Here is a 12,716-nt window from a genome sequence, read left to right as displayed (position 1 = left end):
ATGCCGTGTTGAACGAAACAGGGCAATGACACTTTTCAATCGGCAAGGCATCATCTACCACCGACAGTGGTTTAGCTTCATCACGAACCCTGCAAATATTGAACAGCTGGTTATAAACTGAGCATTAGAAATGTTTTAAGGTGTTCCACAAAACACTAACACTGTTTCCGTCAAGCCAATGTCCTACCTTCGCTTGCGACCAGCTTCCTCCTGAAAGAAATAAAAGAAATCTCAATTGATTGAGATGGACCATCCTCATCCTGACAGATGGAATTTCACCAAATTTCTACAACCCTCTGATAATTCCCATTTCCCAACTCTTATCACCACTGTCATGCAGACATAAAGCGGATATTGCCGCCGAGATGTAGAACGATGGGGGAAAGCACAAGGAATGTTCATGAGAATGATGCCATAACTGAGAGGATGGAACTTAATGAAAAGACTGGGCAGGTCATGGGATTTCATCTGTAAAAGATTACAGGAATGATGAGAGGGAAAGTAATATTATCGGTGGATTTAAATGTGTGGGGATGAAATAATATCTCAAATTGAAGGGGAGACCAATAATCAAAGCTGAAATGTAACGTGATCTTCAATAAATACCTAAAGGAATGCAGTCATGAGAACATGGACCTCACTTGCATTGGAGGGACTGAAGCCAACAGCAGAGATAAATTTAAATGCAAGCGGTGATAATTGCTCGGTTCTAACCTTCCCCCAGTCTAGTTTCAGTAAAATCACGGAATCAAGCACTTGAATCAATTAATTGTATTCTACCAAAAGCACGTCACAGATCACACACTGTACACACGGGACGACAGATGGCGCAATGGGCTAAATGTTCGGCTGGCGACCGGAAGGTGGCCGGTTCGAATCCCGCTTGGAGAGCATACTGTCGTTGTGTCCTTGGGCAAGACACTTCACCCACCTTTGCCTGTGTGTGAATGTGTGTGAATGTGTGTGAGTGATTGGTGGTGGTCGGAGGGGCCGTAGGCGCAGAATGGCAGCCACGCTTCAGTCAGTCTGCCCCAGGGCAGCTGTGGCTACAGAAGTAGCTCACCACCACCGAGTGTGACTGAGGAGTGAATGAATAATGCGATGTAAAGCGCCTTGAGCATTAGAAAGGCGCTATATAAATCCCATCCATTATTATTATTATTATATCCCACCGTGGGTTCGATCCCTGCGTCTATCTGATCAAGCCCTCTAGGCCTTGCACAGACAGAGGCACTCCAGAAGGGTACCTGGTCCTGAGCGATCTTCCAGAAGATCGGCCCTGAGCCTCGTGACCAGGGTCTTTTATCTGTCCCACGAACTCGAAGGACGAACAACATGGGGGTTGTCTCTTAATCACCCAATTACAAATATCGATTAACCCCATACATAACAGGCATTTCCTTAACCCAATGATACAACAATCCAATACATTGTATTCACAACGGACTTCAAGATGAAGTCAACTTGGAAACATTTACCCTGATGAACAGAACTCGCAGACAAGGCTCCACACCCCATCCAATCAACACTTAGCAGAGTCAGACTCTGCAACATTATTTACAAGCTATTTACAAGGTATATGTCTGGTTTGAAGCCAACCAATCCATGCTATGCATTTAGTACCAGATTGACAGGATTTGCAAGGCTTCCCATTCTTTGCTTGCAAATTGTATCTAAGTTCCAGACTTCCTGGCATCTCTCGCAGCCTGACCCAGAGAGCAATTCCAATTTGATCAAATCTCCCAGCAAACCCTGAAACTTAACCCCACTTTGAAGTCCTGGCTGGTCCAATTTAGTCAGGATTATCAGTGGGGCAAACACATTAGGGCTCATGGAATTTGGGATATAGTTACCGGGTGTGGAGAATGGATAGGAGGGATGATGACTGGATAGGATGGGCCAAATGGTCTGTCTATGATGTAGAATGGGATGTCATTCTATGGTGAAACAAGGTGGACAAAACAAACAGAACAAATTCCTTCAAGGTGACCACCCACTGCTGATGGGAACCGGATATAGATGATCAATCTGATGTGTACGCCGCATTCTAGATTTCAATATTAATCCCCACAATGTGGCCATGGCTGATCTAGCCCAGGACTGAACTCCTCCTCTTTGCCCCTTTCCGTCGATTACAATTACCCGATTGTTTTTTAATGTATCCTCCTCTGGTTTAAAATATGTCTAACATGTAAAACCTCTCAGAGTCTCTAGGTTGGAGACTCCCAGATATTCACTGCCCTCTGTCCATTCGTGGTCCTTGGGATCAGATATAGGATCACCCGTCGTTGTTCTAAACTCCGCATAATATAAGCACCTCTCTACATTCCGGCCAGACATTCCTGAGATCCCATAGATTCAGCGGGAGGCCAATTAGTTTCTGAACAACAACAGCTGGAACAGAGGGAACATTTACTCAGTTCCGAATTACTGGTAAATGCAGCATTTATTTCTGAAATGTCACCCACCATTTTGTGACTGCACTTTTACTTCACCAAACTGTAGTGTAACCCCTCACCTTCAGAAACACAACACTGTCTTTTTGATCCATCTGTTGCTGCAACTTTAAGAGTTCCTCCTGAATGGATTTTAAATTCTCTTGAATCTTTTCAAGATTTTTCTCCATTTTATTCAGAATCTTCTTCTCTTCCTCCCGGATATCTGCCAGTGTGCGCTGCTCTTTCTCAGTGAGAATCTGGTGCAGTTCAGCATACTGGGATGTGATCTTGGACTGAAGGTTGTGTGACTGTTCCTGTGAAATAAAAGGTGAGGATCAATAGATAATGCCACTCGTTGTGTTTGCTCACGACTGTAACGGTAACATTTGGCCTGAACCTGTTTTATTTGCTTTGGCAATTCAATAGTTTGTCTAAGGTAGACAAAAATGCTGGAGGTAGGTACAACAAGGAGAAGGCGTGAACCACACGGGCAGCACCCGTGGTCAGGATCGAACCCGCTCACCAGAACTAGGAGACAGCAGCACTACTTGTGTCACTGCGCTGCCCTGTTATTACACGCATCACAGGGATCAAATCTACACAAGATCAGGAAATCGAAACTGGAAAGCCTCACCAGAACTCCAGAAATCTTCTGTTTCTGTTGCTGCTCAATTCGCTGGATCCCTGGTTTCTTTTTTGTAAGAGACTGGATGGAAGATTTCACCTGATTCTGGGATTGTGATTGAAAATCAGTGTAAAATAAGTGTTAGATTATAAAGATGGAATTAAACAATTATGCGATCAAAATAGGTTTGCTGTTATCTTGTAGGTTTCAACAGCTTCTTTAACCGGCATGAAGCTGTGAGACTTGTGTTCCCGCCCAGCTGCACAAATCACACAGATCAGCTTCTTGTCTGTTTCACAAAACAGCTTCAGTTCTTCCTGATGTTCCTCGCACTGAAGTTTACTTTCCTTCTCTGTCCGATTCAGGCTCAGTGTTCGAGCTTTCTCAGACAGTCTCGCCAAGGCCCGATTCACCTTGAGGGTGCGGTCTGTAAACTCCTCTTTACATTCCGGGCAGGAGTTTCTCCCCTCCCTGTCCCAAATACAGGAGCGGCAGAAGTTGTGCCCACACTCCAGTGCCACCGGATCGGTGAAGAAATCCAGGCAGATGGGACAAACTGCCTCCTCGTTTAAACTCTTGAACCTGTCTTTCAAAGCCATTTTAACATTTGATTTTAACCATCCACTTCCTGGTTCAAAGCGCATTCCCATTCGCTGAAACTGCTGAAGCCCTGCAGTAATTGATTTGAGCGCCGGAGGCTGAAGTGCATGGTATCAAGAGGTGATTGGATTGGGTAGTTTTCCACTGCGCGCGCTACCGTCTCGTGGAATGAATGTTATTTGGCTGCAAGTGTTGAGTGTTCAGTGGACTGGCCGCTCCCAACTAATCTCACATGAGGGTGGGGTCAGTTAAACATTTAACTGCATCTGCCCACTCACCCAACCTGTCCTAGTCACCCTTCATCCTCGTAGCATCCTCCTCACAGTTCGCACTGCCACCCAGCTTTGTGTCATCTCCTTCCTTTTTTCACCTATCTCTCCCTCTCCCCTTTCCCCACTGACACATCGCCTCCACCCCTGACTCATCCGCCCCTGCCCCTCGCCCCGCCCCCCTCGCCACCTCTCCCCGCCTCCCTCGCCACCTCTCTCCGTCCCTCTCCCCGCCTCCCTCGCCACCTCTCCCCGTCACTTTCCCCGCCTCCCTCGCCACCTCTCCCCGTCACTCTTTCCCACTTCTCCCTCCCCTCTTCCCGCTTCTCCCGCCCCTTTCCCCGCTTCTCTCCCGCTAGGGACAATTGATGCATCCAATAGCACTTCCTTCAGCCATCTTGAAATTGTTTGTTTTGTCACTTTTTTGTGTGGCTTTTTATGGCTGATGAATAATGCAGATTCTACACCTCTCTGATGTTTGTTCGTTTCAATGTAGTATTTTAAATATGTAACTACACAAAGTCTTTGATCTTAAGGATATGCTGAAAAAAACAATTTACACCCCGAAACTCCTGGTCTGTTCTGTTTTAGCAGGTCATAGACATATAATTCCCTCTGATTTCATTCCCATTCTGTCTATCCTTAACTTGTGTAATGTTTTTACTCATTGAGCTGAGACCAAAGCCATTAACATGACTACTTTCATCGTGATTTTGTCTAGCGACAAATTTGAGATGGGATCCCAGTCCCTAAGTACTGATAGTACATCCCTCACATTCCAGATTTCTGTATATCTCGGTCTGGGAGGTTTAGCATTAAAGATGCCCTTCATGTATCTACAAATCAAAGGGTGTGATCCAAGAACTTCACGTTCCGATGGTTTCGATAAGTATGCCGACAAAGCACTCCTTGCTGCATTGATCGCACTATAGCTTAAGTTATCATCAAAATGCAATTTTGACACAAATTCTACAACATCTGAAGTGTCTGCAGTTTCGTAAGAAATATTTTGTGTTGAACAAAACTGTTCCCGTTTCTTAATGTAAGAAATGTACTGCTTCTGGGTGCTATCCCTCCATGATCCTGTAATTACATCCATAGAGCGATCTGATAGTCCTCTTCCAACATATGGTCTCTTTAGAATCTGAAAATCAACAAATCAACACGATCATGTAAAGGATGAAATTCGCCAGTTGCAGGGTGCACAAGAAGGTTTTCTTGTCTAAATACATGCATAATGGATTCAGCCACCATTTTTATCACCAATGGATACCATGTTTGTGTGGGCCAGTCTGGAACCACCAACAATCCTGAGGCATAATCTTGTTTGATCTTCTGTAGACACCTACTGATCAGACAAAAGGGAAGAAATGCATACACAAACATTCCACCCCAATTCAGCTTAAACGCATCTACCCCTGTCGCACCTGGATCTGGCTCCCAAGAAACATATTGAGGTAACTGGTGATTCAATCTGGATGCAAACAAGTCAATTTCAGGTTTCCCAAATTTTTCAACAATTTTTCAGAAAACGTCACGATTTAACATCCATTCTGTATTGTCATTGAAATTTCTTGATCTGGTATCTGAAATTATGTTGAATTTACCCGGGAGGTAAACTGCAGAAAGCCAAATATCTTTCTCAATGCACCAGTGCCAAATCCTGTTTGCCAATCTGTCACATGCTTCTGACTTCATTCCACCCATATGATTGATATAAGCTACTGCCGTAGTATTGTCAATCTGAACTTGTACATGCAAATTGTGTTCATTCCGGCAAAGAGCTTTCAAGCCATGCAATACAACAAGTCATTCAAGATAATTAATGCCATGTGTCTCGAGCAAAGGTTCTTCCTCTGCATTCCATCTACCTCCACAGCTTGAGTTGGCATCCACAGCACCCCATCCCAGTGCACTTGCATCTGTTTGTAAAATGGTAGCTGGTGATTCAATCATTATTTTCTTGTAGGAACAATCCACATTTTTAATCCACCATTCTATATCCTCAATTGTTGTTTTCGGTAATTGCATTGGTCTATCAAAATGTCCAGCATGTCTTTTTAATGCTGCAATTTTTGCTCTCTGCATTTGCTGATAGTGGAGTGGCCCCAGCTGGACAACTGGGAAAGAGGCAATTATCTTGCCCAGCAAACTAGCCACTTGCCCAATTGGTGGTTGTTTGCCTGCAATCAGTTCTTTACAACCTTCAATCAATAGCAGCTTCTTTTCCTTGGGTAGGCTCACTAGCATGTGATGTGAATTAATAGTGAACCCCAAGTAATCAATTATCTTATTAGGTATCTGTCTGGAATTCTCAGAGTGAATGACAAATCCCATTCTTTGAAATGTGAGTTTTACTTTTAAAACTGAAGCTGTTGCCAAAATTAAAATGTCATCCAAATAAGCCATTATCAAATGGCCTTGAGCTCTTAGCAATGCTAAAATTGGCTTCAGCAGTTTTGTAAACAATCTGGGGGCTGATGTCAGCCCATTTGGTAATGCTCGAAACTGCCAAATCTGAGACATCCAGACAAATTTCAAATATCTGCGATGTTGCACATGCACCGCAACAGAATACTATGCATCATGGAGATCTATGCTGGCCATGTAGCATTCTGTTGAAATTAATTGCAAAGCATTAGTAAAAATCTCCATTTTGAAATGCTTATACTGTACAAAGGAGTTGAGACACGTGAGGTCCAAAATGATTCTAGTACCACATCCTTTTTTGTTCTAGAGAAAATACTAGATACAAATTGATGGTTTTGATAAGTTGTTTTCTCTATGACCCCTTTTTTACTCAAAATCTCAATTTCTATTTGAATTCTTCTCATCTCCTCTTTGGAGAAGGAATATATTCTTTTTGGAGTATGTTGTGTAGGGGGATTTTCATTCTGGCAACATTCAATTCTAAACCCCATAATACTGCACAGTATATATGCATCAGATGTTATTAGTTTCCATTCTTTTAAAATAAATTGTAACCTACCCCCAACTTGTAAATAGGCTACATCTGATATGTTTCTTTATGAACCAGAGCCACCTACCTCAGGGTTTACTGGTGTCACTTTTTGTACCTTACCCCTTGTAGAAATACCATGACCTCCACATCCTGGGGTTGTATGTCCATATCTTGTATGTGAGTACGAGCGACTTGTTCCTTCACCAGTTCCCCTTTGGTATTGATATTGCCTTCTAGCTGTGGTGCCAAACATCGGTGGTTTCAGATTCCCGAGGGTTTTTGATTCTTCGCTGAGAACCTTTAGTTTTTTGGCAAGCTCATCTCCAAAGAGTAAATTTGGCAATTGTATATTAGATGGTTTACAGAGCCCTGCAAATTTAGGATGTATCGTAGGTCTTATCGCAGTTTTACGAATACAGTTTATTTCAAAATGTGCATTACACATCATTCCCATTACATCCTGTTGTGCCATATTCACATTCCCTTCTTCCAGATCTTTGGCAAATGCCGTAATACTTGACCCAATCAATCTTAATACCCGCTGTAATCTCATTTCTTGAGCTCTTACTGCAATGCCCATATACTTCCACGCTTATTTGTCAACAGCTGGCACTTCTAGCAGAACACAGTTTAGTGGGATTTCATATTTATTGATAACTTCATCCATTGTTGTATCCTCTGATTGATGGGAAAGCAGGTAATTTATACTCTCTGCTATTTCCTCTGGAAGAGGTTGTCCCTTGTGTCTGGTGCTATAGAACTTTTGGGCCAGCCCTGGCATTTTTCTTTTTTGCATTGGGTTCAGGTCATCAACTGGTTCATTGTCAGAGTATTCTGGATATTCCTCCTCATAGTGAGTTTCACCTGGTTCATGATCAGGTATTTCATGCGATGGCTCTATTATTATAGGCCAACGCGTTTTTGTCCCTCTTTGGGGTACATCAAGCTCTTCCTTTGAGCTGTATATTGGCAGGCCACTTTTGGGTGCTGCTCCATATTCTGGGTCTCCTGTAGACCAACGCCTCTATTGTCGTTCGGACATTTCTGGTGATGCCTCTCTGTCAGGCCGCTCCACATATTCATCTTCATCATCAAGCATTTCGGTCGCTGGCTCAAATCTGGGCCAACGTTTCCCAGAACCTCTTCTGGGTGTTCCATGCGTTTGATCTTTGAGCCCGCGTTATTTCTCCTTCTGGAGTTTGCCTTTATAAATCCTTTATAATTCCTGTTGAGAGATTCTGTCTCTCTCTGGTTCTGACTCATCCGAGTCTATCAGCCGATTTGTTTTCTTTTTGGCTTTGCTCCCAAAGGGAGTTTCAACGGGACTTTTTTCTCCCGGTATTAAAGTACTCTGTTTCTCTATCGATTTTTTACTGGGACGCCCGCTACTTTCAGCCACCCTTTCATCGCGAGTGCTTACTGCGGTGCGTTTTCCCGTATTCTTCCCACCTTTCTCCATCATTTTTGAACTTGCCTGTCTTTGCACGTAGTCCCCGGAGAAAAGCAGCCTGAAAGTGAAAGTTAAAATACTTACTTTCAGGTGTTCTGTACTCAACGCTTGGAGCAGGAAGCCCCCCACCCCCCCCCCCCCCCCCCACCACCACCCACCCCCACCACCCCCCCACCCGCCCCCCCCACCCCCCAGCGTGCTCGCAGCGCAATGCGTCTGACGATATGACGCGCATGCGCCTGGACGGCCTTCTTCACGTAGTCCCTCACGTGACTCCGAAGTAAAATTTAATATTATCGGTAGATTTAAATGTGTGGGGATGAAATAATATCTCAAATTGAAGGGGAGACCAATAATCAAAGTTGAAAGGCAACATGGTCTTCAATAAATACCTAAAGGAATGCAGTCATGAGAACATGGACCTCACTTGCATTGGAGGGACGGAAGCCAACAGCAGAGATAAATTTAAATGCGGGCGGTGTCAATTGCTCGGTTCTAAGCATCCCCCAGTCTAGTTTCAGTAAAAACACTGAATCCAGCACTTGAATCAATTAATTGTTTTCTACCAAAAGCGAGTCACAGATCACACACTGTACATATCCCACCGTGGGTTCGATCCCTGCGTCTATATGTTCAAGCCCTCTAGGCCTCACACAGACAGAGGCACTCCAGAAGGGTACGTGGTCCTGAACGCTCTTCCAGAAGATGGTCCCTGAGCCTCGTTACCAGGGACTTTTATATGTCCCGCAAACTCGAGGGGCCGAACCACACGGGGGTTGTCTCTTAATCACGCAATTACAAATATCGATTAACCCCATACATAACAGGCATTTCCCTAACCCAATGATACAACAATTCAATACATTGTATTCACAACCGACTTCAAGATGAAGTCAACTTGGAAACATTTACCCTGATGAACAGAACTCTCAAACAAGGCTCAACACCCCATCCAATCAACACTTAGCAGAGTCAGACTCTCCAACATTATTTACAAGCTATTTACTAGGTGAATGTCTGGTTTGCAGCCATCCAATCCATTCTATGCATTTAGTACTAGATTGACAGGATTTGCAAGGCTTCCCATTCTTTACTTGCAAATTGTATCTAAGTTCCAGACTTCTTGGCATCTCAGCCTGTCCCAGAGAGCAATTACATTTTGACCAAATCTCCCAGCAAACCCTGAAACTTAACCCCATTTTCAAGTCCTGGCTGGTCCAACTTAGCCAGGATTAACACTGGGGTAAACACATTAGGGCTCATGGAATTTGGGATATAGTTACCGGGTGTGGAGATTAGGTAGGAGGGATGATGAGTGGGGCAGAAATCTTGACTGGATAGGATGGGCCAAATGGCCAGTCTATGATGTAGGATGGGATGTCATTCTAGGATGAAACAAAGTGGACAAAACAAACAGAGCAAATTCCCTCAAGGTGACCACCCACTGCTGATGGGAACCGGATATAGATGATCAATCTGCTGTGTGCGCCACATTTTAGATTTCAATGTCAATTCCCACAATGTGGCCATGGCTGATCTAGCCCAGGACTGAACTCCTCCTCTTTGCCTCATTCCCGTCTATTACAATTTCCCGATTTTTCAAAAATGTATCCTCCTCTGGTTTAAAATATATCTGACCTTTAAGATATGTAAAACCTCTGAGCCTCTTTGTTGGAGACTCCAAGATATTCACTGCCCTCTGTCCATTTGTGGTCCTTGGGATCAGATATAGGAACACCCGTCGTTGTTCTAAACTCCACATAATACAAACACCTCCCTACATTCCAGCCAGATAGTCCTGAGATCCCACAGATTCAGCAGGAGGCCAATTAGTTTCTGAACAACAACAGCTGGAACAGAGGGAACATTTACCCAGTTCTCAATTACTGGTAAATGCAGCATTTATTTCTGAAATGTCACCCACCATTTTGTGACTGCACTTTCACTTCACCAAACTGTAGTGTAACCCCTCACCTTCAGCAACACCACACTGTCATTTTGATCCATCTGTTGCTGCAACTTTAAGAGTTCCTCCTGAATGGAATTTAAATTCTCTTGAATCTTTCCAAGATTTGTTTCCATTGTATTTTGAATATTCTTAATTTCCTCCCGTATATCTGCCAGTGTGCGCTGCTCTTTCTCAGCGAGAATCTGGTGCAGTTCAGCAAACTGGGATGTGATCTTGCACTGAAGTTTGTGTGACTGTTCCTGTGAAATAAAAGGTGAAGAACAATATATAATGTCACTGGTTGTGTTTCCTCACGACTTTAACGGTGACATTTGGCCAGTACCTGTTTTATTTGCTTTGGCAATTCAATAGTTTGTCTAGGGTAGACAAACATGTTGGAGAAATGTACAACAGGGAGAGGGTGTGAACCACACGGGCAGCACCCGAGGTCAGGATCGAACCAGCTCACCAGAACTAGGAGACAGCAGCACTACTTGTGTCACTGCGCTGCCTATTATTACGTGCAGCACAGGGATCAAATCTAGACAAGATCAGGAAATCGAAACTTAAAAGCCTCACCAGAACTCCAGAAATCTTCTGTTTCTGATGCTGCTCCATTCGCTGGATCCCTGATTTCTTTTTTGTAAGAGACTGGATGGAAGATTTCGTCTGATCCTGGGATTGTAATTGAAAATCAGAGAATAAAAGTGTTAGACTATAAAGATGGAATTAAACAATGATGCGATCAAAATCGGTTTGTTTTTACCTTGTAGGTTTCAACAGCTTCTTTAACCGGCATGAAGCTGTGAGGCTTGTGTTCCAGCCCAGCTGCACAAATCACACAGATCAGCTTCTTGTCTGTTTCACAAAACAGCTTCAGTTCTTCCTGATGTTCCTCGCACTGAAGTTTACTTTCCTTCTCTGTCCGATTCAGGCTCAGTGTTCGAACTTTCTCTGACAGTCTCACCAAGGCCCGATTCACCCCGAGGATACGGTCTGTAAACTCCTCTCTACATTCCGGGCAGAAGTTTCTCCCCTCCCTGTCCCAACTCTGTGTGAAACAGGAGCGGCAGAAGTTGTGCCCACACTCCAGTGACACCGGATCGGTGAAGAAACCCATGCAGATGGGACAAACTGCCTCCTCGGTTAAACTCTCGACCTGGTCTTTCGAATCCATTTTAACATTTGATTTTAACCATCCACTTCCTGGTTCAAAACGCATTCCCATTCGCTGAAACTGCTGACGCCCTGCAGTAATTGATTGGAGCGCCGGAGGCTGAAGTGCATGGGATCAAGAGGTGAATGTATTGGGTAGTTTTCCACTGCGCGCGCTGCCGTCTCGTGGAATGAATGTTATTTGGCTGCAAGTGTTGAGTGTTCAGTGTCCTGGCCGCTCCCAACTAATCTCACATGAGGGAGGGGTCAGATAAACATTAAACTGCATCTTCCCACTCACCCAACCTGTCCTAGTCACCCTTCATCCTCGTAGCATCCTCCTCACAGTTCCCACTGCCACCCAGCTTTGTGTCATCTCCTCTATTTCAAACCTCCTATCTCTCCCTCTCCCCTTCCCCCACTGACACATCGCCTCCACCCATGATTCATCCGCCCCCGCCCCTCTCCCCGCCTCCCTCACCAGTGCTTCTCCCTCCCTCTCCCCGCCCTTCTACCGCCCCTCTCCCGGCCTCCCTCGCCACTGCTTCTCCCTCACTCTCCCCGTCACTCTCACCGCTTCTCCCGCCCCTCTCCCTGCCTCTCCCCGTCATTCTCACCGCTTCTCCCGCCCTTCTCCCTCCCCTCTCGCCGCTTCTCCCTCCACTCTCCCCGCCTCCCTCGCCACTGCTTCTCCCTCCCTCTCCCCGCCCTTCTCCCGCCCATCTCCCCGCCTCCCTCGCCACCGCTTCTCCCTCACTCTCCTCGTCCCTCTCCCCGCTTCTCCCTATCTCTCCCCGTCCCTCTCCCCGCCGCTCCCCGTCACTCTCCCCGCTTTTCTCCGCCGCTCCCCTTCACTCTCCCCTCTTCTCCCGCCCCTCTCCCCGCTTCTCCCTCCCCTCTCCCCGCCTCTTCCGGCTCCTGTCCCTGCTTCTCCCGCCCCTCTCCCACTGGGGACAATTTGTACATTCACCAAGCCAATTATCCAACAAACCTGTACGTCGTTGGAGTGTGGGAGGAAACAAAAGATCCCGGAGAAACCCCTCGCAGGTCAGGAGGAGAACGTGCAAACTCCGTATGGACAGCGTCCGTAGTCGAACCCGGGTCTCCGGCGCTGCATTCGCTGTAAGGCAGCAACTCTACCGCTGCGCCACCGTGACGGAGTTGTGGTATTCTCTGCCTCAGATGGCAGTGGACGCCGATTCACTGGATGCGTTTAAAAGAGAGTTAGATGGAGCCCTTAGTGCTGCTGAAATCAAGGGATATGGGGAG

General features: G+C 45.4%; 1 long non-coding RNA gene across 1 annotated transcript; it reads right to left on the bottom strand.

Annotated features, from left to right (window-relative positions):
- Positions 1 to 2,695: 2,695 nt before the first annotated feature.
- On the bottom strand, positions 2,696 to 11,101 carry LOC116969146. Its single transcript, XR_004410645.1, has 3 exons — positions 11,059 to 11,101; positions 3,073 to 3,168; positions 2,696 to 2,752 (listed from the first exon to the last, which is right to left on the bottom strand). It is a non-coding gene; the product is annotated as an uncharacterized LOC116969146 (long non-coding RNA).
- Positions 11,102 to 12,716: the final 1,615 nt, after the last annotated feature.

Source organism: Amblyraja radiata, unplaced genomic scaffold, assembly GCF_010909765.2.
Source record: "Amblyraja radiata isolate CabotCenter1 unplaced genomic scaffold, sAmbRad1.1.pri S110, whole genome shotgun sequence".
Lineage (NCBI taxonomy): Eukaryota > Metazoa > Chordata > Chondrichthyes > Rajiformes > Rajidae > Amblyraja > Amblyraja radiata.
The sequence above is the reverse complement of the archived record's forward strand: the minus strand, read 5'-3'. Positions and strand labels throughout refer to the sequence as shown.